Below are 26,129 nucleotides of genomic sequence, written 5' to 3' on the forward strand. Positions count from 1 at the left end.
GGTGTCAGTTTGAAGTGGTTTATTTCCAAAGAGAACAGGAGGGTCCTTTTCTAACTGTACGTGATTCCAAGAGGCACAGGGGAGTGCATACGGTTCCTTCAGAAACGTTGATCCTTTCTAGCACAGTTGTGCTCTTGGAGGCAGCTGAGCTACCCGTTTCTAACGCTTGCTCATGGATTTTACAAGAGCTTTTGTTTGCAGTGCAGACAGAGAGAGTTGGCAGTTCACAGGAAAAGGAAGGCAGGAGATGGAATTTGCATAATGAGGGGATGGAGACTTTATCCTAGGGTGACTTTATCGAGCATAATGTGTGCAGTCACAGCAGATTCTGCCTTGCTTAACCTGTGATCAGATGTCTCAGGCTTATTTACACAAACCGCCTCACTTCTGCCTAACTCTGACGTGCCCAGAATGAGAACTTCGTGAGACACAGGATTGTTCAAACGCTCACTCACATCATGGGCCAAGTGGAAAGAATTGCCTTGGAGAAACTGCAGACGTGCTGCGGCTTGCGAACCGAAGGTGAGACTTTTCTCTAAAACTGAGATTTGTGAAGAATTTCTGTAATCTTGGGAAAGAAATACACCATTGTGTGTAGTCAATAGTGAGACTCTCCTAATTTTATTTTATTGACTAAGAAGTAGTTAGCCTTCACTTCAATGCAGGTGTGGAAAGGGGAGCCTCTCTAGATAAATTTAGAACTGTTGTTCTGTACCTGGGCTGGTCTTTGAAACTGCTGAACTATTTAAGTTTTAAATGAGAAAGGCTGTTCTTAGGGCTCCATTCCCCTGTATGCCTCTCAAACAGAAACAGCGTGCCATGCTGAGGATTGCGTGCGTCTGCCGCACTCCTCAAAACAGGTTAAACTGAGATGCCATTCTACATACAAACGTCAGAAAAAGGCCACGTGAATTAGGGTAAATGATAGAATCACAGTTTAAACACGGATGCAAGCGTTAGCATAGACTGTAACAGGATTTATACTGTTTTTAAGGGGCATAGTATGAGGGGACTTCTTGTCTACCTTAGCCCAAACAAAAAACCCCACCACCAATGTATAGTTTAATTTGGAGTTTCCTTTCTGTAAAAGAACCTGGAGAAAAGCAGGCGAAACTCCAGAGGCAAATAGATGAAAGAAACCTGAGGCAAAGAGGATATATCTAAGGAAGGAGAAAGGTATATATTAATCCTCCAAAGGAGCGCTGAGGGAAGAGGCAACCGCTGAGATTATCTGGTAAATCTGGAGAAAGATTGCTGTTTTCTTAGGCACCAAGCACAGCCACGTGGGTAGGTGTTTCTCTCATCTCCGTTTGATGCTCCTGTATTTAGCTTTCACTCAAGCTCCAGAAACGTCTAGTCTAGGAGAGATCTGTATGACTTAACATCCCTTGGGGAAGCAGAGGGAACGGTGGTCGTTCCCTCTGCTGGGGGAGCTCTTCCATCCTGTGGGACAGGGACAGGACCCTCCCAGGGGTCCCCCCTTCAAGGGAGAGGAGTCACCCCCTCGGTGATGTTCTCACGATGGGAGGTCCCGGCAGCTGTTTCTTTGCGTGGGAATGAGTTCTTGGCTCTTTCTTGAGCCAGTGGGGCACCCTGGGGCCTTTTCCAAAGGGGCAGAGAGCAACAGGTCCATGGCTTTCCTGTGCTGACAGCTCCAGAGCTGGACGCAGTACTCCAGGTGGAGTCTCACCAGAGCAGAGGAGAGGGGCAGAATCACTTCCCTCGACCTGCTGGCCACACTTCTTTTGATACAGCCCAGGATACAGCTGGCCTTCTGGGCTGCGAGTGTACATTGTCCACTCACGTCCAGATTTTCCAAAGGGTCAGAGAGCAAAGCTTGGGTGCTAAGGGGGTGCTCACTGCGGGGCTGTCCGTTGGGGTGGTGAGCCAGCAGGCAGGTTGAGGTGAACGGGACAGGAGTGAGCTGCACGCACCATGTGCCTTCCTGAAGGGTTATGGCCTTCATTCCTCCCAAGCAAGTCCCGCCCTCCCCGTGAGTCACCTGAGGACAGAGAGCAAGTGGGAATCTTCAGGGGAAGGAGAAAGGTAAACAATATGCTTCAAATGCAGGTATTTGTTTCCTCTTGCCCTTCAAAAAGTGCAGAGACTGCTTTCTCCTCCAAAAACTGCAATTGAAAGCTCTTCTCTCGCGGCTGGCTGAGTTCACGTCCTCTTCATGCAACACTTATGAAACTTGTCTCCTCTCTCCTTGCTGATCAGTGATGAACCCCCAGTGTTCCACAAACACAGCACACCATGATGGTTTTATTTTTCCCTCCTGTGTTTGTCCTCTTCAGGCACTCCATGGAGGATTTGTACATCTTTCACTTCCCTCATTTTGTTTTCTTCCTAAACAGCGGACAGAACACCCAAGGGCAACTTTCTCCCTGGATACCTGTGTTTCAAAAAGGAATGGTACAGCTGTCAGCAAGATTTCAACATTTACAAAGCTCTTTTTTTTTTTGGTCTCTTAGTGAAAATCTAGACCGCATAATCAGTAATGAACAGCACCGAGGATGCGCATGTATCTCTGGGGCTTTTTTAGTCTATCTTTTTAATAAGGACAGAAAGCCCACGTTTAAAAGGTGGGAAAGCAGGTAAGGTTTGATTTGAATTCTTGATACGGACAATATCTTCCACAGCACGTATCTGAAGAGATCGCAGAAAATAGCTGCAGGGAGTTCCTCTGTTTTCTCTAGTTAGCTGTCTCTTGGACTAGTTTTACTCGGTCTGGATAACAGTCGTGTGCAAACAGACTCCTCCTGCTCAATCACTAGTTAAGTTGGGAATTGACCAGGCACACGTTAAATCTGACTATTTCACATGTTCTCTAACTAATAGATGTTTCTTGAATTTTATTTATGAAGTAGAAGATAAGGAGGCAGAAAATACACTGGGGGGGAAAAAACGGAAGTGATTGCTGCTGATGGCAAGTCCTAAAATGAGAATAGTTGCCGAAGCTAGTTATTAGAGACCCTCCATAGGATGCCAGTGCTGAAGGATGAGGAATACGCACAGGGAAGCACAGTCTGCGATACCTGTGAGCTTCCAGAGAATACCTAAGTGCTTCTGGAAGTAAGATTTTCACACTTGCTAAATGGATGCTTTCAGCTGAAGTATATGAACGATAGCAAAACACTTCTAGAGACGGCTCTTTAGTAATACTGTGTTGTAAACCTTCATATCACAGACTGGAATCAGAATTGAAAGGTCTTCTTGCATACTTCCTCTATATGTACACGCAAGCTAGCAAGTTCACCTCAAAATTTGTAATGCTATGGTTATTATTTTCAGATTAAAATGTAAGTTTTTGTCTTAATTCCATTGCTGCCAGATTTCAACTTACTGTTTTTCAATTTATTTGAACTGAGACTGTCCTTATTTCCCCCCCGCCTCTATTTTTCTGCTGAAACAATATAGTCTTATGTGATTGCTTGACAACTATAAATCCAGTTATATTTAATTTAGATCTTTTCGCATGGTATTACGTAATTCTTGTATTTACCTTATGCTAAGTGTTGATGCACAGTCAACTTTAGCTGTCTGCCTTTGGATAAAAATGTTCCCAGTTCAGAATCATTTCAATAACTAGTTTTAATATGATCTGAAGTAGTTTTTATCTGAAGTAAATGAAAAGTTACCGCAAACTGTTCTGAAACAGAGGGCGATTATGACTTAGGGCCACATTATCTGCTGTAAGTAGTAGTAGTAAAGTGACTATAGATTACAATAGAAAAAATTTTATGATATAATTTTGTTCTTTATAGCCTCTGTAAACACAAGAAGGATTATCTATGCAATCCCAGAGTACACATTCATTCTGTTTCATTCATGTAACATGACAGCAGAAGATTTGGCCAAAATTGCCAAGTATCCCGAGATACTGGACGTGGTCTTCAGTTCTCTTCGTCTCTTTGTTTAGTGCTGGGGGCAAATAAGGGATGTGTTGTATATTTTATCTTTTTATGGATTAGTGATTTATGGAGTTAGAATAAAAAGGAACTTTTGGGCTGGAGAGGCTGTTAGCACTGGCACGCATTTACAGAAAAGTGACCTTTGATGTTGTTCTCTCGTAGTTATTATAAAGAAAGTTAGAGGCTAAGGGAAAATTGTGTAGGCCTACACTACCAAAGGAGTGGCTGCAACGTGGTTTTCTACCTTTTAGTGTCAGGAGAGAGAGATGTGAGGCAGGAATTTTCTTGATTCAAGCAGGGGTGGGGCAGTGTACAGGAATCTGGACCGTGTGGTCCAAGTTCCTGTGTTATCTGATAGAAGAATTTGGGGATCTACCAAGAAGGGCTCTGGTCTTTTCATTTATGCAACTCTAAATTGTGTCATAGAACAGTTTGGGTTGGAAAGGACCTTTAAAGGTCTTCTAGTCCAACATGGCTGCAATGAGCAGGGACGCCTTCAACTAGATCAGGCTGCTCAGAGTCCCCTCCAACCTGACCTTGAATGTTTCCAGAGATGGTACACCTGCCACTGGACAACCTGTTGCGGTGTTTCACCACCCTCATGGTAAAAAATTTCTTCCTTATCTAGTCTAAATCTGCCATCGTTTAGTTTAAAGCCGTTACCCCTTGTCCTGTTGCAACAGGCCCTGATAAAAAGTTTGTTCACTCTTTCTTACAAGTCCCCTTTAAGTACTGAAAGGCCGCAATAAGGTCTCCCCGGAGCCTTCTCTTCTCCAGGCTGAACAACCCCAACTCCCTCAGCCTGCCCTCACAGGAGAGCTGCTCCAGCCCTCTCATCATCTTTGTGGCCCTCCTTTGGACCCCCTTCCCAATCTTGGGAAAGAAAAAACAGTGTTGTATGCAACCTATAGTAAGATTTATGAATGTGACAGCTAAGAACTGTCATAAAGCAGAGTGGTTGGAACTAGATGATTTTTAAGGTCCCTTCCAACCCAAACCATTCTATGATTCTCTGAAAAGCAATTCCAGCAAATAGTCTTCCTGCAGTCATTCTGGAAGCTCAGATGAACCTATATTTATGTTGGTTCACAATAGTCAAGGTGATGGTCTAGCTATAATATCCATCAAAAATAATGAAGCACTTAAAAAAATGTCCATACATTTTTAGATCCGTTTTCAAGGATCATCACCTCTGAGCTCAAGAATGGTCCATTCCAATGAGCAGGAAACCAAGCTAATGTAGAGGTGGCGTACATGGATGAACAAGGAAGTCCAGACATAAGTCAAGCATAAGAAGTATGTGTGCAAGAGGTGGGAGAAGGGACAGGTGAGCCAGGAGGATTATAGACATACTGTCAGAGAGTGCAGGGATGTTGTTATGAAAGCCAGGGCCGACCTGGAATTGAATTTAGAGAGGGATGTGAAAGGCAACAAAAAGGCTTCTACAGGTAAATCAGCAGCAAGAGAATGACCTGGGAAAATGTGGACCTGCCGCTGGACGGCACGACGCCTGGTGACAGTACGTGGAAAATGCTGACAATGCCACCTTTGCCACAGTCTTTACTGGTAATACTTTCCTTCAGGAATCCCAGGCACCTGAGACCCATAAGAAGGTATGGGCCAAAGAAGACTTAATCTCACTGGAGAAGGATCAGGTTAGGGATCATCCACCAGTACCTCTCCCAAGTCCTTCTTGGCAGGGCTGCTCTCAATCATTTCATCCCCCTGCCTGTGTTCATACCAGGGATTCTCCCGATCCAGGTGCAGGACCCTGCACTCGGCCTTGTCGAACCTCAGAAGGTCACAAGGGCTCCCTTCTCAAGCTTGTCCAGGTCCCTCTGGATGTCATCCTGTCCCTCAGGCATGTCAGCCACATCAATCAGCTTGGTGTCATCCGCAAACTTGCTGAGGGTGCACTCAATCCAGCTGCCTACATCATTGATGAATATATTGAACAGTACTGGTCCCAATATGGACCCTTGAGGGACACCGCTTGTCACCAGTCTCCATCTGGACATTGACCACTACCCTCTGGATGTGACCATCCAACCAGTTGTGTCAGTAGCTACTTAAATATCAACTCATTAAAAAAAAAAAAAAAAAAAAGGAAAAAAAAAAGGACTCAATTCCAACTTGACATATCCACTATTGAGGACTGTAGCAAGCACCCTAAGAGTTGCAATTAAACATAATTGTTAAGAGCTCCAGCCAATCTAGAACCCAGCCAGTTTTTAAAAGTGCAATACTTTAAAGGCCTCTGTGAAAGGTAGGATGGTTCTTTTTAACCCTCAACAAAATAAAGAATTGTGAACTTGTCATTTGTTTCAGTGGACGGTCCAACCCAAACCATGACAGATTTTCTCGTCCTTGGACACTGGCCATTGAAGAAAGAGAGCTGACCCTTTGATCCCTCAGCTTTTTTACTGAGCATGATGCAGGTGGGATGAAATACCCTCTTGGTCAGTTTGAGTCACCTGTCCTGTCTGCCCCCCCCCGCAGTTGCAACCCTTCTACGCTTTTCCACTTCTGACTCTCTAACGAGGCACGTAACAAAGTTAGCTGCCCTTGGTTGTTATAGCAGTAAGTATAAGCAAGAGCCTCTCTGCATACCATCCCTTGACATAAATTAGAAACAATCAGGTCTTATCACTCTGGAAGCAGCCTACAGTCTTAAAAATACGCTGTAAATTTCAGAGAGCTCAGTCACCTAGAAGAGGCTTAGCTGAAAATTGAAATTACTGAACAGAAACCTGGTTCTGTTTTACTTCAAACGAGGACAGAACTTCCCCAGAACACCTGGTTTCATATTTAAGGCCGTCTTTGATGCTCTTGGACATTGTAAGCAGCTAAGAATGCAGGCTGTGTTGATTGGCATTCTCATGTGATTTCTGCCTGCACACTAAACTTTTGAGTAGGTCTTACCTGTCAGAAACATAGAAGGGAACTTGAATTTAGCAACGTTCCTTTTATTGCAGTCCCTAGGCAGGATCTTATTTCCTTGGATATCACAAAGAAATCTAGCCTAGGAAGGCCAGGCAAGAGAAGGGGAAACACATTTGACAGTGCACAGCTCCTGTTTCTCGCTTCCTCACTTTGGCATCTGTAGAAAGGGTAATAACAAATAGTGAAACACCATCTTTGTTAGTGCATAAACATTAGAAATAGTGAGGTTCCAGAAAGTTTCTGAGATAAAAGAAGATTGAAAAATTACTTGCCAAACAAGCAACAAGAAGATCTTAAAACATCAATAAGGGAGAACAGATTTACTGAGATGAAAATGAGCTTAAACCCTGGAGAAAGATGCATTTCCGCAGTTCTCCTGACACCCCCCACTGTGGTTAGTAACACCTTGGTATGATGACTGTCATGTTGCTCTAATAACTGTTATTGTAACTTAAACTCAGCCAGTACATTGACTTATTTATGTTGGCATTTTGACTGAGTTTGAACAGAATGCAGAATTGATGAACTAAAAAACTACTGAGCCAGCATAATGAACACAACATCAGAAAAAATATAGCAATAGTGGTGTGATTAAGACAACTATGAATAGAAGAAAAGGAACAATGGCCTCTCAGTCAGTTCCTTGGAAGTGATTCCCCCAGAGCACGGAGGAAGAACATCTGCAAGGTGAGATGACCATGCCCGAGGGCACAGCAGCCGGAACTCTTTGGAGAAACATGGGCTGGGGAGGCTGCAGAGGAAACAAGCCACAGGCTACAGCAGTTGAGGGGCAGGGAATAAAAGCTCCAAAAATCATCAAGGTGGGATCAGCAGAAGAGAACCAGTGTTCTAGACCGCAGTGGATGAAAACTGAAGTCCTGTGAAGGGCAGCATCTTCTCCAAACCACCTCAATGCAGCTAAGTTTGTTAATGCAGCTTTGGGCAACAGGACCGGTAAGAAAAATCAAAGAAAAAAGGTATTTCTGACTTGTTATTCAGAAGCTATGTTATGTTTCACAGATGGTTTTTTCCCCTCTTCGACTGGTAGTCTATATATCCTTTCATACTTCTTGTGCCACAGGTACTCAGGAACGCAGAACCGTTTTAACCTCATCAGTACACAGCGCTCTGTCCCATACCTTCCGTCTCCTGCCAACAAGCTGGTGTATTGGTTAGAGTATGCTCCGTGTCCTCAGTGGGGCTGATTGCACGCACATGCATTATTAACTCATCCTGGCATTTGTTCCCTTTTCCTACTTGTGTGTCAGGATGCTTTTATTATTAATTTTGTTTCATTTTCAAAAGCCTGCAGTCTCTGTGAGGCCTGGGACTCAACGCTGCACTTTGGTGCTCAGGTATCTGGTCTCCCTTGTTCCAATCATATTTGAGTTCTTGATGCCAAACCACTTATCTTACTTTGCCTAAAGCCGTGTTCAGCCTGCACCCTTGCCAGTGCCTACAGCCTAGTGCCAGACTGTACTCTCAAGTACCAGGTGCAGGATCTGTTGCCAACTCACACCCCGCAGGAGAAGAAGAAACTGCAGAAACTTCTCCTTGCTGAGTCATTTGAGTGCTGCTCTAGACTTGCCATGTCTGGATTGCCATGTTTTGTGTCATCAGTGGTTTTTCTAGAGTTACGCTTCTAAGGCTGAGGCAGGATAGTTTCTTGGCCAAATGCCCACAGCCCTACCCAATGCCTTGGCCGATACAGCCAGCTTTGAGATATGATTTCCCTGTTCTCAAAATGCTGATCAGTGATGCACAAGAGCCCAACCCTTCAGCTTTCTAGCAGAACTAATAAAGACAGGCAAGGATTAACAACCTGCAGCCTGAAAAAAAAAAACAGAGGTGAGCAGCCCCTTTTGTAGAGTAGTTCACCTACTAGTTCTGCTAGTATTTCATGTCATACCAGGATTTTTCTTGGCATTTGCCCTGATACTTTGAGAATTACTGTTTCTCTGAGACTTGACACCTCTGGCAGACACGTGATTCCTGTGGATTCACCACTACCGTCTTTTAATCTAGAAACACCTCAATGCCGTTGTCACCTCAGTGGGCTCTCTGCTCTGACAAAAAGGGTTTGGTCCCATCCACCCCTCCAAGAAAGGGGAGTTAAACTCATGCAGCCCAGTGTGCAAGTTTCCGCAGGCTCGTAATCACTGCAGCATTTGTATGCAACTAACAGTACCTGCTTCCCATCCTTCTGTCCCTTGTCACTGAAACCGGTGACTCGTGGAGCCACAGGCTGAGAGGAACTGACAGCACAGCATGTAGTCTGATCCGGGTACTGTCAAACACAGCAGAACTTTAAAAAAAAAAATAAACAAACAAAATCTTAAGTATATGTTTAGCCATCGTGAATGCTGGAAGTATACTATGCCTCTCGGGAAATTCTGGTTACTATTAAATTATTAACTACTAATTATTTAACTAATTAGTTGAGACTTAATGCCCGCCTTTTAGATAGCTGAATTCAGTAAGACGATGAATCCTACCTGTGAGGTATATTAATTGGCATGTAATGTCCACAGAAAAAAAATATTAAAATGACAAATTAATAATTTAGTTAAGTATTTTAAGTAAGTACGGTTAAGTATTTTAAGTAAGATGGTCCCCCACAACCGTCTGAGTTTCGTGTCATCTGCCAGTTTCCTGAGGGTCCCATCATCCAGCTCATTAATGAAGATGTTGAATAGCATTGGTGCTATTATCGACCCCTGGGGTACATAACTAGTGACTAGACTCCAGCTGGACATCGTGCTGCTGGTAACAACCCTTTCAGCCCGCCTCACTGTCCAGTTACCTAGCCCATACATTATCAGTTTGTCTATGAGGATGTTATGAGGGACAGTGTTGGAAGCTATAGTAAAGTCAAGACAGACAACATCCACTGCTCTCCTCTCACCACTGAGACAGCCATCTAGTCATAGCAGGCTATCAGGTTGATCATGCCTAATAAATCTGTGGTGACTGCTCCTAATTGCCTTTTTGACCTTCATACATCTGGAAATGGCTTCCAGGTTTGTTTGCTCCACCACTTTTCTAGGGACTAAGGTGAGGCTGACCAGCCTCTAGTTCCCCATCTCCTCCTCCTCACCTTTCTTGAAGGTAGGAGTGACACTTGCTTTCTTCAACTCCTCAGGACCCTTTCCCTTACTGCCATGACCTTTCAAAGATTATCGAGTGCCCTCAAATAGCATCAGCCAGCTCCCTTGGCACCTGTGGCTGCAGCCCATCAGGTCCCAGGGACTTGTCAGTGTCTAGTTTATTTAAATGTTCCCTAACCTGATCCTTCTCCAGTGAGATTAAGTCTTCTTTGGCCCATACCTTCTTATGGGTCTCAGGTGCCTGGGATTCCTGAAGGAAAGTATTACCGGTAAAGACTGTGGCAAAGGTGGCATTGTCAGCATTTTCCACGTACTGTCACCAGGCGTCGTGCCGTCCAGCGGCAGGTCCACATTTTCCCAGGTCATTCTCTTGCTGCTGATTTACCTGTAGAAGCCTTTTTGTTGCCTTTCACATCCCTCTCTAAATTCAATTCCAGGCCGGCCCTGGCTTTCATAACAACATCCCTGCACTCTCTGACAGTATGTCTATAATCCTCCTGGCTCACCTGTCCCTTCTCCCACCTCTTGCACACATACTTCTTATGCTTGACTTATGTCTGGACTTCCTTGTTCATCCATGTACGCCACCTCTACATTAGCTTGGTTTCCTGCTCATTGGAATGGACCATTCTTGAGCTCAGAGGTGATGATCCTTGAAAACGGATCTAAAAATGTATGGACATTTTTTTAAGTGCTTCATTATTTTTGATGGATATTATAGCTAGACCATCACCTTGACTATTGTGAACCAACATAAATAAAGGTTCATCTGAGCTTCCAGAATGACTGCAGGAAGACTATTTGCTGGAATTGCTTTTCAGAGAATCATAGAATGGTTTGGGTTGGAAGGGACCTTAAAAATCATCTAGTTCCAACCACTCTGCTTTATGACAGTTCTTAGCTGTCACATTCATAAATCTTACTATAGGTTGCATACAACACTGTTTTTTCTTTCCCAAGATTGGGAAGGGGGTCCAAAGGAGGGCCACAAAAATGATGAGAGGGCTGGAGCAGCTCTCCTGTGAGGGCAGGCTGAGGGAGTTGGGGTTGTTCAGCCTGGAGAAGAGAAGGCTCCGGGGAGACCTTATTGCGGCCTTTCAGTACTTAAAGGGGACTTGTAAGAAAGAGTGAACAAACATTTTATCAGGGCCTGTTGCAACAGGACAAGGGGTAACGGCTTTAAACTAAACGATGGCAGATTTAGACTAGATAAGGAAGAAATTTTTTACCATGAGGGTGGTGAAACACCGCAACAGGTTGTCCAGTGGCAGGTGTACCATCTCTGGAAACATTCAAGGTCAGGTTGGAGGGGACTCTGAGCAGCCTGATCTAGTTGAAGGCATCCCTGCTCATTGCAGCCATGTTGGACTAGAAGACCTTTAAAGGTCCTTTCCAACCCAAACTGTTCTATGACACAATTTAGAGTTGCATAAATGAAAAGACCAGAGGCCTTCTTGGTAGATCCCCAAATTCTTCTATCAGATAACACAGGAACTTGGACCACACGGTCCAGATTCCTGTACACTGCCCCACCCCTGCTTGAATCAAGAAAATTCCTGCCTCACATCTCTCTCTCCTGACACTAAAAGGTAGAAAACCACGTTGCAGCCACTCCTTTGGTAGTGTAGGCCTACACAATTTTCCCTTAGCCTCTAACTTTCTTTATAATAACTACGAGAGAACAACATCAAAGGTCACTTTTCTGTAAATGCGTGCCAGTGCTAACAGCCTCTCCAGCCCAAAAGTTCCTTTTTATTCTAACTCCATAAATCACTAATCCATAAAAAGATAAAATATACAACACATCCCTTATTTGCCCCCAGCACTAAACAAAGAGACGAAGAGAACTGAAGACCACGTCCAGTATCTCGGGATACTTGGCAATTTTGGCCAAATCTTCTGCTGTCATGTTACATGAATGAAACAGAATGAATGTGTACTCTGGGGTTGCATAGATAATCCTTCTTGTGTTTACAGAGACTATAAAGAACAAAATTATATCATAAAATTTTTTCTATTGTAATCTATAGTCACTTTACTACTACTACTTACAGCAGATAATGTGGCCCTAAGTCATAATCGCCCTCTGTTTCAGAACAGTTTGCGGTAACTTTTCATTTACTTCAGATAAAAACTACTTCAGATCATATTAAAACTAGTTATTGAAATGATTCTGAACTGGGAACATTTTTATCCAAAGGCAGACAGCTAAAGTTGACTGTGCATCAACACTTAGCATAAGGTAAATACAAGAATTACGTAATACCATGCGAAAAGATCTAAATTAAATATAACTGGATTTATAGTTGTCAAGCAATCACATAAGACTATATTGTTTCAGCAGAAAAATAGAGGCGGGGGGGAAATAAGGACAGTCTCAGTTCAAATAAATTGAAAAACAGTAAGTTGAAATCTGGCAGCAATGGAATTAAGACAAAAACTTACATTTTAATCTGAAAATAATAACCATAGCATTACAAATTTTGAGGTGAACTTGCTAGCTTGCGTGTACATATAGGGGAAGTATGCAAGAAGACCTTTCAATTCTGATTCCAGTCTGTGATATGAAGGTTTACAACACAGTATTACTAAAGAGCCGTCTCTAGAAGTGTTTTGCTATCGTTCATATACTTCAGCTGAAAGCATCCATTTAGCAAGCGTGAAAATCTTACTTCCAGAAGCACTTAGGTATTCTCTGGAAGCTCACAGGTATCGCAGACTGTGCTTCCCTGTGCGTATTCCTCATCCTTCAGCACTGGCATCCTATGGAGGGTCTCTAATAACTAGCTTCGGCAACTATTCTCATTTTAGGACTTGCCATCAGCAGCAATCACTTCCGTTTTTTTCCCCCCAGTGTATTTTCTGCCTCCTTATCTTCTACTTCATAAATAAAATTCAAGAAACATCTATTAGTTAGAGAACATGTGAAATAGTCAGATTTAACGTGTGCCTGGTCAATTCCCAACTTAACTAGTGATTGAGCAGGAGGAGTCTGTTTGCACACGACTGTTATCCAGACCGAGTAAAACTAGTTCAAGAGACAGCTAACTAGAGAAAACAGAGGAACTCCCTGCAGCTATTTTCTGCGATCTCTTCAGATACGTGCTGTGGAAGATATTGTCCGTATCAAGAATTCAAATCAAACCTTACCTGCTTTCCCACCTTTTAAATGTGGGCTTTCTGTCCTTATTAAAAAGATAGACTAAAAAAGCCCCAGAGATACATGCGCATCCTCGGTGCTGTTCATTTACTGATTATGCGGTCTAGATTTTCACTAACAGACCAAAAAAAAAAGAGCTTTGTAAATGTTGAAATCTTGCTGACAGCTGTACCATTCCTTTTTGAAACACAGGTATCCAGGGAGAAAGTTACCCTTGGGTGTTCTGTCCGCTGTTTAGGAAGAAAACAAAATGAGGGAAGTGAAAGATGTACAAATCCTCCATGGAGTGCCTGAAGAGGACAAACACAGGAGGGAAAAATAAAACCATCATGGTGTGCTGTGTTTGTGGAACACTGGGGGTTCATCACTGATCAGCAAGGAGAGAGGAGACAAGTTTCATAAGTGTTGCATGAAGAGGACGTGAACTCAGCCAGCCGCGAGAGAAGAGCTTTCAATTGCAGTTTTTGGAGGAGAAAGCAGTCTCTGCACTTTTTGAAGGGCAAGAGGAAACAAATACCTGCATTTGAAGCATATTGTTTACCTTTCTCCTTCCCCTGAAGATTCCCACTTGCTCTCTGTCCTCAGGTGACTCACGGGGAGGGCGGGACTTGCTTGGGAGGAATGAAGGCCATAACCCTTCAGGAAGGCACATGGTGCGTGCAGCTCACTCCTGTCCCGTTCACCTCAACCTGCCTGCTGGCTCACCACCCCGACGGACAGCCCCGCAGTGAGCACCCCCTTAGCACCCAAGCTTTGCTCTCTGACCCTTTGGAAAATCTGGACGTGAGTGGACAATGTACACTCACAGCCCAGAAGGCCAACTGTATCCTGGGCTGTATCAAAAGAAGTGTGGCCAGCAGGTCGAGGGAAGTGATTCTGCCCCTCTACTCTGCTCTGGTGAGACTCCACCTGGAGTACTGCGTCCAGCTCTGGAGCTGTCAGCACAGGAAAGCCATGGACCTGTTGCTCTCTGCCCCTTTGGAAAAGGCCCCAGGGTGCCCCACTGGCTCAAGAAAGAGCCAAGAACTCATTCCCACGCAACGAAACAGCTGCCGGGACCTCCCATCGTGAGAACATCACCGAGGGGGTGACTCCTCTCCCTTGAAGGGGGGACCCCTGGGAGGGTCCTGTCCCTGTCCCACAGGATGGAAGAGCTCCCCCAGCAGAGGGAACGACCACCGTTCCCTCTGCTTCCCCAAGGGATGTTAAGTCATACAGATCTCTCCTAGACTAGACGTTTCTGGAGCTTGAGTGAAAGCTAAATACAGGAGCATCAAACGGAGATGAGAGAAACACCTACCCACGTGGCTGTGCTTGGTGCCTAAGAAAACAGCAATCTTTCTCCGGATTTACCAGATAATCTCAGCGGTTGCCTCTTCCCTCAGCGCTCCTTTGGAGGATTAATATATACCTTTCTCCTTCCTTAGATATATCCCCTTTGCCTCAGGTTTCTTTCATCTATTAGCCTCTGGAGTTTCGCCTGCTTTTCTCCAGGTTCTTTTACAGAAAGGAAACTCCAAATTAAACTATACATTGGTGGTGGGGTTTTTTGTTTGGGCTAAGGTAGACAAGAAGTCCCCTCATACTATGCCCCTTAAAAACAGTATAAATCCTGTTACAGTCTACGCTAACGCTTGTATCCGTGTTTAAACTGTGATTCTATCATTTACCCTAATTCACGGGGCCTTTTTCTGACGTTTGTATGTAGAATGGCATCTCAGTTTAATCTGTTTTAAGGAGTGCGGCAGACGCACGCAATCCTCAGCATGGCACGCTGTTTCTGTTTGAGAGGCATACAGGGGAATGGAGCCCTAAGAACAGCCTTTCTCATTTAAAACTTAAATAGTTCAGCAGTTTCAAAGACCAGCCCAGGTACAGAACAACAGTTCTAAATTTATCTAGAGAGGCTCCCCTTTCCACACCTGCATTGAAGTGAAGGCTAACTACTTCTTAGTCAATAAAATAAAATTAGGAGAGTCTCACTATTGACTACACACAATGGTGTATTTCTTTCCCAAGATTACAGAAATTCTTCACAAATCTCAGTTTTAGAGAAAAGTCTCACCTTCGGTTCGCAAGCCGCAGCACGTCTGCAGTTTCTCCAAGGCAATTCTTTCCACCTGGCCCATGATGTGAGTGAGCGTTTGAACAATCCTGTGTCTCACGAAGTTCTCATTCTGGGCACGTCAGAGTTAGGCAGAAGTGAGGCGGTTTGTGTAAATAAGCCTGAGACATCTGATCACAGGTTAAGCAAGGCAGAACCTGCTGTGACTGCACACATTATGCTCGATAAAGTCACCCTAGGATAAAGTCTCCATCCCCTCATTATGCAAATTCCATCTCCTGCCTTCCTTTTCCTGTGAACTGCCAACTCTCTCTGTCTGCACTGCAAACAAAAGCTCTTGTAAAATCCATGAGCAAGCGTTAGAAACGGGTAGCTCGGCTGCCTCCAAGAGCACAACTGTGCTAGAAAGGATCAACGTTTCTGAAGGAACCATATGCACTCCCCTGTGCCTCTTGGAATCACGTACAGTTAGAAAAGGGCACTCCTGTTCTCTTTGGAAATAAACCACTTCAAACTGACACCCATACGCTCCTTAATTTCTATACTTAGGCTCACTGCAGAATGCCATTTCGCAAGTGTCCGTAGCCTCAGCAGGAGATCTGTAGGGTTCATCCAAACCGCCCACAGCCCTGCTGACACGCTTTTTGGGGAAGGAAATGTGAAAATCCCAACCTGGCTTTGCGATCAACGTGGAATTTCCACAAGGCAGGCCAAACTCCTTTGAAATTGCTCGATTTGACAGCTGCAGGTATACTAAAGGCTAGTATAACTCCTGTCCTTGATTCCCTGTGTCAAACTCGAGTGACTAAAATGTCCGCGTTTGTTACTCGTTTTTAGTATTTATATCCTTCTCTCTTTCCCTGTGTAAAGCACTCATCATAACAATACGTTTCTACTGAAATAACTGCAGAGCAAGTGCTCTCAAGCACTATGAAGAATCAATTTAGGAACCAGAGATAACATTTCCCTCATCTTTTGGCAACCTCTGCGCGCTCGGGAGTAACAGCTGCTGTAGTACACAGAAGTACAGTTTTAGGTCAGCCGCAGTTTGAAAAGAAGTAAACACGGAAGCTGGAGTTAGAAAGAAGTCTGGGCTCCCAGGCCACCATCCGACTGGCAGCGGTCTCTCTATCCTGAGATCCAGGGCAGGTTCTTTTGTGTTCCTCAGCTTCCCCTATCAACTGCTACCAAAATGGGTACTCATCAACTGGTACCAAAATGCTACTAAAGATACAGAACCCCCTAAGCAGAACCCTGAAGCTTAGCTATGCGGTCAGTCTCGGACCAACCCTTACCTTCCCCTGCCCTTCACCATTTTCAACCACCAGCTCAGGAGGAAAGTTACACACACTTGCTGCTTACTTCATTTTTCATCATTTTCCCTGTCTCCAGCACTCTTCTGTGTTCAAAAATTACCTTCATCTGCCTCCTGCCTTCATCTACCCACTGCGCAATGAAAGCCACTCCACCTCCCCAAATCCCCTTTCATTTCGATGTGCAAGCGTAAATTATCTTGCTTAAAGTGAAAGTGGTCTACCAGCAGCCTGCACAGGAAAAGAGAAAAGGTGTATTCTTCTGGCTTGCTTCTGTTGCTGCTTACCCTTTTCAACGTTACAGACAACTACAGCATGAATTCTTCAAGATTATTCAGCATGTATGAAGAGTCCATCACCTTCAAAAGTCCTACTTTTATAAATCTGAATTTTAAGACTAGAAAAGGTCATTAGGATACTATAGAGTGAATTGTATACTCCAAATTGGAGAACATACTGACAGTCGGTCTTAAACACACATCACAGACGTGGGATCAGCGGGATTCCTTTGTTCGTTATGGACAGGCCCCACAAATTTACATAAAATCAATTCAGAAGCACAGCTTGAGACCTTTTGGTCCTCTAAAACTGTCCCAGCCCTTGACTGGCACTCAGCTACTGCAGGCATTAGCCTTTCTCATTTTTAAAAATCCAATTTCCCTCATTAGAGGTGCTCATTTCCCAGACGATGGGTAACAGGTGGCTTCAGCCTTGTCTACATATGCTTTTGGAAAAGCATATGCTTTTAGGTATCAAAGAAGAACATTCCACTTCATTCATTGATTTCTAACACAGATCTCAAAGCATTTTAAATTGTTGTATTTTCTCCCTTTGCAGTGCTACTCAGAGTAAAAAAAATCATGAAAATCACAAAAATGACATGAAAAGAATCATTAGTTTTAAACACTACAGAAAAATCATTTTAGGTTTTGCAGGACTCCTTCCAGAAAGAATTTAGGACTTTCTGGTGAATGTCCTTTTGCCTGTCTGGTAGACGATTGGATCAAAACCAAAAGGAACCATAATGATATCAACAGTTAGGTCGTATATGTCATGTAATATCTTCTTTCACGTCTCTGATCAAAGAGACCCCATTAAAAAAATTTAAAGCTCTGACTTAGAAGGGAAGAAGACAACATACCTTCATCCTAACAAAACTGAAGTTCAATTTGAGTAGGATTAGCAGATTTGGTCAGAATTCCAAAACTTTTTTTTTATAGAATAATCAGCTTTTGAAAACATTTCTAGGAAAAAAAACACCACCAAACCCAAACATTCAGCATTGTTAATTTACAGTTGCCTTTTCTTTTTCCATATAAAAATAGATCTTATTTAAAAAAAACAAACTGTATGCTATTAACTGCATACACCTGATAGTCACTTCATATGTTGGAATATAGAATTATGAATGACATCGCTAGATTACAGAAGTGATCTCAAGTAAATTGCAAAATGATATATAGGAATGACACATAGGACAAACAGACAGGTGGAGGATGGAATAGCAAGTGATAGCGATTCCAGAGAAACTGTCTAGAGAATACACAGGAATAGCACGTAAAATAAGAGATGTTAATGATAGAAAAAGAAACATAATGGGGAAGCTCAGAGAGCTGCAACACATGTATTTCCCTGAGATGATGCTACAGGCAACAGAATATTACCTATGAGGGTAGACAACTCAAGCTTAGAACTTCCATTTCCAAGAACATATTCCAGATTTCTAATAGCTCAACCAAAGGCCCAGGCTGTGCATCTTAGAATGTAAGCCTGGAAGAAACAAAAGTGTCTCTGAAAACTTAATTGGCAAGGTTACATCTAAATAAGCCATTTTCTTGCAAGCAGAGAAGAATGATGGCCTTAGATGACTTAATGGACATGAGTTCCAGATTTGTTATGAGTTTGAAGCACGGAGTTTTGGAATCAGAAGTGGTATTTCATAGGGCAAACTAGTATTTAATATTCTGTATCTAATAGCATCCCGTATGTGAGAAGGAATACAATGACACTCAGTATTGGAAGGAGTTTCTGCTATGGCAGCCAGTTTGTTCCAGGTCTCCAAGAGCTGGCTACCAGCCAAACAATCTCTTAACGTGACCTTTAGCTGCAAGGTTGGGAAGAAAAAAAAAAGTTTAACGACTAAATGTTCTGATGGTTAACATTGTTAAGAGTTGTTCTGAGCACTGTGACGGATCAGAGTCAGGATGACAGTGAAGCCTGCAACAGCAACGTCATGATCAGTGCCTACTCTAGGCCACCTCATCAATGACAGGAGGTGGGTGAAGCCCACTTCAACTACGGAGAAATCGTCCCTTGATCTCAGGTCCTGCTTCTCATGGGGGACTCCACAATTCCAACATCTGAAAAGGCAACGTTGAGAAGGGACAAGCAATCCAACAGATTTTATGGACATCGAGGACAACTTTTTTGACAAAGATGCTGGACACACAGAATACAGGAGATGCTCTCCTGGATCTGCTGCTCATAAATGAGAGGGAGCTGGTCAGGGAATGACAGTCACGGGCAGCCTCGGCTGTGGTGTCTGCAATAGCAGTGCTTAAGACCCTCAAGGAAAAGGTGCAGCTGTTACTACTGGGGAAGCAGTGTGTTATGGTTTGAGAAAACTGTAACAATTTATTGTTGTTTAAACAATTATTCTATCACCCAATGACCCCTCCCCACCCAGGGAAGGGGAATTGCAGAAAGCAAGGAAACATAAGGGTTGAAATATAAATAGATTTAATAGGATAAGACTAAATAATTAACAATAATACTAAAGAACCAGTATTGATCCCGATACGAATATAAGATATACAAGGATTATACTCAGCCAATTCTATCAGTAGGAAGATGTGCACTCCCAGCAATGGACAGCAAATGTCGGACACTGTGAGTGCGGCTTCGGGAGGAAGGGAAGGGGTTGGAGTCCGGCACCAGGGCAAGAAGTTCTCTGGACATCCACCATCGAGGAAGAGAGAAAACTACGCAGCAAACTTTCAAATTTATATTGAACATGACGTTCATGGTATGAAATAATCCTGTTGGTTAGCTTGGGTCAGGTGCCCAGATCTCACTCCTCCTCATCCCTACACCTGACAAGACTCGAAAACAGCGAGACCTTGAAGCCCACATAGCCTAGCTGGCTATGAAGTAAATATTTTCATGAATTCAGACACTAGAGGCTTCTGAAAGTGTGGTTTTCTCAAGCATTAGAAGAGAGGTTAGTCCTGTGTCGCTCAACACAGGACACAGGGACTGCCTGATGGGGATTTTCCTGAGACAGCAGGTGAGTCTTAAATAAACAAGAATTGATTTATGCTGCAGCTACAAAGTAATCCATCTGTTACTAACGGAAAATTAAGCATTAATCAAACATTAGTTAAGCTTTATTAGGTATACGATACCACGCGTCTGATGCTGAGTTGTTGGCTACAGTCACTGTCTTTAGTTTTTGGTCTGCTTGCAACTAAGGAAAGCAAACAGGTATTGCAAAATATTTTCCTACTTTCAATCAAGCAATTCTGTGGTATATGTGGGTGCAAGGCAAACAGGACTTGTTTCACAAACAGGTCTTCATATTACAGAAGTGAGGAAGAGATGGAGGCTCTGACTTCAGGGAAGCAGACTTCAGCTTCTTCAGCAATCGAACAGGCAAGATATTTTGGGAGGCCATCCTGAAGGGCAAAGGAGCCCAGAAGAACTGGCTGATCTTTAGGGACAAACTAAAAGCAGAACAACGGTCCAACCTGAAATGCAAGGCAGGACCTCAAGAGGCCAGAGGAATGAGCTCACAGGAACCTCATAAAACTCAGCAAAGCCAGATGTACAATCCTGCATCTGAGACAGAATAACTGTATAAATCAGTACAGGCTGGAGACTGAAAAATTAAGTAGCAGCTGTGCAAAAAAGGCTTGGGGGTCCTAAGGACGAGTCAAGAATGAGTCAGCAAAGGGCCCTTGCAGCAATGAAAGCTAACAGAAAGCTCAGGCTGGGCTCCATTAGCAAGACAATTACAGACAGCAGATCAAGGGGAATGATTATTCCCCCACTACTTGGCACTTGTGAGGCCATATCTGCCAAGTTTTGGGACACCCAGTATAAGAAAGACATTGAAAACTTGGAGGGAGTGCATAAAATTTATTTCTGTTGGGATAGTAAGTCACAGAAATCAGAAGTGGAAGAAATTGCTTGGACCATACCATAATATATATTTTTACCTTGAAGTTGAGTTAAATTTTATTCAAAAGTTGCAGCACAGGGTACAAATTAAGTTCCTATGACCTGGAGTCAAAAACCCCCGCCACTTTCGTACAGGAAGTGTGTTCTTCCTTTGGCTTACTGAGTAACTCAGGCACTTAATCTACATGTTTTGGCTGAAGGTACTTGTGCAGCAGCTCATTCTCAGCTCATGCAGACAGTGTTTCTCAGCAGTTACCGTCCTCAGTAACTGGCTGATTGTTTTTTAGCCAATTACTTTGCTAATTTTGCTTTATAGTTGTCCAGTAATAACAAATTTCATGACAACAGACCTCAAGACTTAACAGTTTTCCTTGAAGCCAGCTTCAGCCTCCTTATTCTTGATCTTTCACACCTGATCCTCAAAGAAACTACCCTATGTATACCTTCCAAACATAAGTCTTGTAAAACTCCACCAATACAGGGCTTACTACAGATAATTTTGTTTTATGCCAGAGCTTAATCTGCCCCCCTTTCCACAATTAACCTCTTTGAATTCCAGAGTCCATAAGGTACACGTCTCTAGCTTTTTCTGTAAAACACCTATACTATCACCTTTTTCATCACACCTCCCCATTTCTGCTTCCTGCAAAATTGCCCTCTAATCCATCTGTATCAATTATTTTTACTTAGACACTTATCCTGGTTTCAGCTGGGGTAGAGTTAATCTTCTTTCTAGTGGCTGCTATGTTTCAGATTTGGTATGAAATGATTGTCAATAATGCATATTGTTTTAGTTGTTGCTAGGTGATGTTTATAGTATTCAAAGACTTTTTTCAGCTTCCTATAGAAGCTGAGAAGGAGCACAGACAGAACAATGGAATTGTTGTCCCAAAGCTGTGTTCTTTACCTGGTGTGCGAGCCAATAACGCACAGAGCAGAGGTATTTCCAAGTTTATTCCATTAATGTGCAGAAATGGGGTGCTCGTCCCAAGGGAGCACACCTTAGTTTCAAAAATTTCCCTTTTCATACACTGATTATTACATATTCTAACAATTAATACATATCCATTGTTATTCTCTTCAATGATTGGTCAAGATTTCTTCACTTCCTGTGTAAATTAGTGCACAGACTCTGTTTTCTTCTTCCATTGTTCTCTTTTGAGTAGGTGGTATCATTTGGGTAGGTGGTAAATGGGTAGGTGGTCACGATCTCCCCCTGCCAAAATTACCTTTTATCTACTTCTCCTCTATTCTTGGCAGTTCCAGGTGGTTTTCTCGGTTTGCTGACCAGGCCTAGAGTTCATCACTTTACAGGAATATCCTGCTTGTCAACAAAGTGACATTATCTGGTAGTCGGTTCCTTAATTTAATCTTGGATAAATCATGTCTAGTTACTATTTCTCTATAAATCATCAAATAGCATTGGTGCTGTAGAGAGGACTTTTAGCAGCAGCAGCAGCAGGTTCCCTTGGTTGCATCAATTACATGTTACATTTCATTTTTCTAGTTAATATCAATTTTACTACAACATTGTCACTGGCCAATCCGGCCCAAACCGTGACAAATTTATTGATGCCCAACGCGGGGCAAGACACGATGGATTCTATTATTAATTACACTTTTGGTTTCACCTGGGGAAGGTTTATTTTGCCCTTTAACGCTTATGTCACAGAGCTAGGGGATGGAAACTTTTTGGGCTGTTTAGAAAATGAATGTTAGTTTCATAAGATCGTGATTTAGTTGCTGGTTCTCCTGAATGTGTTGCAGGGGTGGTCATCAGTGCAGGAGTGGGTATTGTGTGACATGTGCTGCTGCTACTCAAATCCCAGAGGCCAATTCACAGCCAGCACAGGCACAAACCAACCCCCAAGCAACTCCCCAGTGGCATCAGCCCCACAGACACCATACCCAGTGGCATTGACTACCCCGGCACTCGCCCCAGCGACATCAGCCACCCTCCCAGAGGCATCAGCCACCCTGGCCACCACCACACCAGTGCAGGCAACACTCCTGCCCATCCTGGCACCAGTCACTCATCAGCATGCGTTACTCTGCCGCCTGCAGCGGCACCAGTCACCCCCTTGCAACCTGTATCACAAGCCCTTCCCCGGCCTGTCTTCGCACCAGCTGCTCCAGCCTTGACAACAGGCACTGTCACTACTCCAGCAGCTTCGACAATGAGTACTGCTGCTACTCAAACTCCATCAGAACTGGTAAAAGTTGCCCCAGTGACCAGGAAGCAGAAAAGGAGATCAGCTCATTCCCCTGCCCCTTGTGACAACAACCAGCACAAGCCAGGGAGCATGGGAGAGAGTTCTTCTAAAGCAGATGAAGGGAAAGGGTCCTTCTAAAGCAGATACAGGAGGGGGTCCTTCTGGGGCAGCATCAACACAGGAGGAGGACTCAGATGCAGAGATAATCACTAAATCCTTCGCTATGAAGGATTTGTGAAATATGAGGAAAGACTTTAGTCAAGAAGGGGATGACACTTATCTCCCTGTTGCTCTGATGCTGGGACAATGGGGCGAATATCATAGACTTAGAAGGCAGAAAGGTTAAGCAGTTGAGAAACCTGGCCAAAGATGGAGGTATTGATAAAGCAATTGGGAAAGCAAGCCCTGATGGGACACCTAGTCTGTTCATAAACAACACAGGAGCTGGGCAATCCTATCGGTCCACACTGCAGAGTGTGGTAAATGGCATTGGTGAACTGGATATAGAAAAGGATGCTCTAAAGAAAGTGGACGCTCAGGCTAAAGACACACCTTATCCCGACTGCCCCTTCCTACTTTTGGACGTATGAGACCAAGACACGTACAACCAATATCACATTATTGGAGCTTATTCCTACCCTATTGCAACACTGTCTAGAACCATGATCCCTTGTACAAATAGTATTCTGGAATATAAAAATGCACGTGGAAAAATCATCATTTTGTATGACAATGATGAGAGGTTAGCCAGCCAGGCTGCGACAACCACATGCGAGAGGGGCTTTGAGAACTTGTTTATGTTATCTGGAGACCTCAAGGTCCTTGCACAGAAGATCCCAGAAGGACTGATCACCGGCTCACTCCCCATGGCCTGCCAGGCGGCAGCTCCCATTGGACCTGCCTGAAAAAAGACCTCTCCCAAAGTGCTAGCCGCTTGTGCTGAGAATAAACAGAGATTTTCTGCAGATGATCTGCAGATGATCTGCGGTGAACTGACCACAATGCAAATGGTATGGAATAAGGGGTGGAATGTTCTGGTTTGGGGAGGGACAGAGCCAACTTTCTGTTCAGTGAGACAGGCTCTTGCTTACACTTGCTGTGGCAGTCGGGGCCAGCTGACTTGGCTGTTTACCCTGTGGAGGGGTCGCACCTGTGGGGAGGAGTGGACGGGACAGGTGACCCAAACTGACCAAGAGGGTATTCCATCCCATCTGCCATGCTCCATGTAAAAGCTGAGGGATCAAAGGGTTAGCTGGCTGCTTCAATGGCTCACTTTTTCAATGGCTCTCTTTCTTTAATGACCTATGTCCAAAGAGGCCCCCTGTCTGTTTGTCTCCCTTTGATCCCAATCAGTGCTTCCTGAATCCAGATCTGGAATCCAGTTCCCATCCGTCACTGAGTCCAGTCTGGGACTTCCCCAGTACCTGCTGGTGACATCTCCCTGAGAGCTTGATGCAGTTTTTTAATATATTGTACCTTCATTATTTCCTTTTTATTTTATTATTAATATCTCATTAAAGTAGTTCAGTTTTTTTCTAAACTCATAAATCTCTTTATCTCTCTCCTTCTCCTTGGAGTGAGAGGTGGGGGAGAGCACCTGTCGTGTTGTCATTGGCCAATTCGGCCCAAACCGTGACAGCCTACAAGCTAGAATAGGATGGAGACGAGTCTTCTGTGCCCTAACCTGGTAGTTCACCACTCTTTCTGGTATGATATTTATTACAAATAACCGCTCTTTTCTCATCAGTTCAGTTTTGTAGGTACTAAGGACTAGAGGAACAGCTGGCATTGTAAGACCAGAAGACAGCACTGTTTTCCATAGCCGTATAAATTTCAGCATTACAATTTTGATGCTGTAGAGGAATGGACTAACAATTCCTCTACAGCATTAGCATCACCAGGGCTATGGGCAATAACACTGCTGCCGTTTCTCCTGGAGTACTGAAATGAAGCCGATGTGTATACCTTGTTACTGTTTCCTAAACCTGTTTCCTCGCTCTTCTTCTCTGCACCAGCAGAGACTCTAAAGTACCCCTACTGCATGGAAAAAATCCTTTTCGGGATCGTGGCATTCAGCTCCTGGCGATAACTAGCTTTTTGCAGATACAGCCAATGACAGCAGAGATGGTCATCAGGATAAAACAGACAAATATTCAAAGCTTCTGAGGTTAAAGCAGTAAGCTTTCCCCTCCTCTTTATTCTTATTTCTTTTTCAGAGATCCTAGCTACATGGATAGAGATGGTATCATCGTATGCACAACGGGGCATCTCTGTTTACCGTTAACTTGTTTTTCCCTGAGCACTTTTAGAAACATAAGCTATCTTTCACAATTGCATGTTGGATCTGGCTGTGTCAAGAACCATTTTGTAGTCACAGGTTTCCAAGAAAATACCAATCCTTGAGGCTGAATGTCCTCAAAGGGACAGAAGAGCTCAAATAAAGGAGTTTGTGGGCTAATAATACCATACAGTCTATACGAGAGGACTGTATATGGATGTTTGATTTAACTACAAGATCAGTCTGGACAGGTTGCGCTTTTTCAGGCTGCTGTTACTTATTTCACAACTCTTATTTTTGCTCAAGGAGACCTTCTCAGCAGAACCCTTATTTTCTATATTACAGCTGTTAGCAGGCAGCATTGTACCACACTGTCCTTGTTTGGTCCAGGGCTGGATGTGCAGCCTGAAGGTGGAAGCTCTTTCCTCTCGTGTGAGAAAACTTGGATGAAAACCGAGGGCCCACATTAGGAAACTGAAATGGGGGTTCAGGGGTGGCTGCCCAAACCATGTTGCCTGCTTTTGGAGATGCTTGGAAGGAACGAGTCCCCTCAGAGGCCAGGTAAGCTCAGGAACTTCCCACCTACTTACTTTCTTGAAAAATCATAGAATGGTTTGAGTTGGAAGGGACTTTAAACCATGTCATGCGCTCCAACCCCCCTGCCATGGGCAGGGACACCTCCCACTAGACCAGGCTGCTCGAAGCCACATCCAGCCTGGCCTTGAACACCTCCAGGGACGGGGCATCCAACAGCTTCTCTGGGCAACCTGTTCTGTGCCTCACCACCCTCATAGTGAAAAATTTCGTCCTGATATCTAATCTAGATCCACCTTCCTCCAGTTTGAAGCTATTCCCCTTTGTCTTATCACTAAAAAAAGAGGATGACACAGGTCTTCTTGCCGGGGGTGACCCCGAGCCCTGTTTACCCCCTTCTCCTTTCCGTGCCTAAAAAACCAC

The 26,129-nt window shown here is 43.8% G+C and overlaps 1 pseudogene; it reads left to right on the plus strand.

Annotated features, from left to right (window-relative positions):
- Positions 1–458: 458 nt before the first annotated feature.
- Positions 459–25,119, plus strand: LOC134514832 (centrosomal protein of 41 kDa-like; annotated as a pseudogene).
- Positions 25,120–26,129: the final 1,010 nt, after the last annotated feature.

The sequence above is a fragment of the Chroicocephalus ridibundus genome, chromosome 4 (genome assembly GCF_963924245.1).
Source record: "Chroicocephalus ridibundus chromosome 4, bChrRid1.1, whole genome shotgun sequence".
In the NCBI taxonomy this organism is placed as follows: Eukaryota; Metazoa; Chordata; class Aves; order Charadriiformes; family Laridae; genus Chroicocephalus; species Chroicocephalus ridibundus.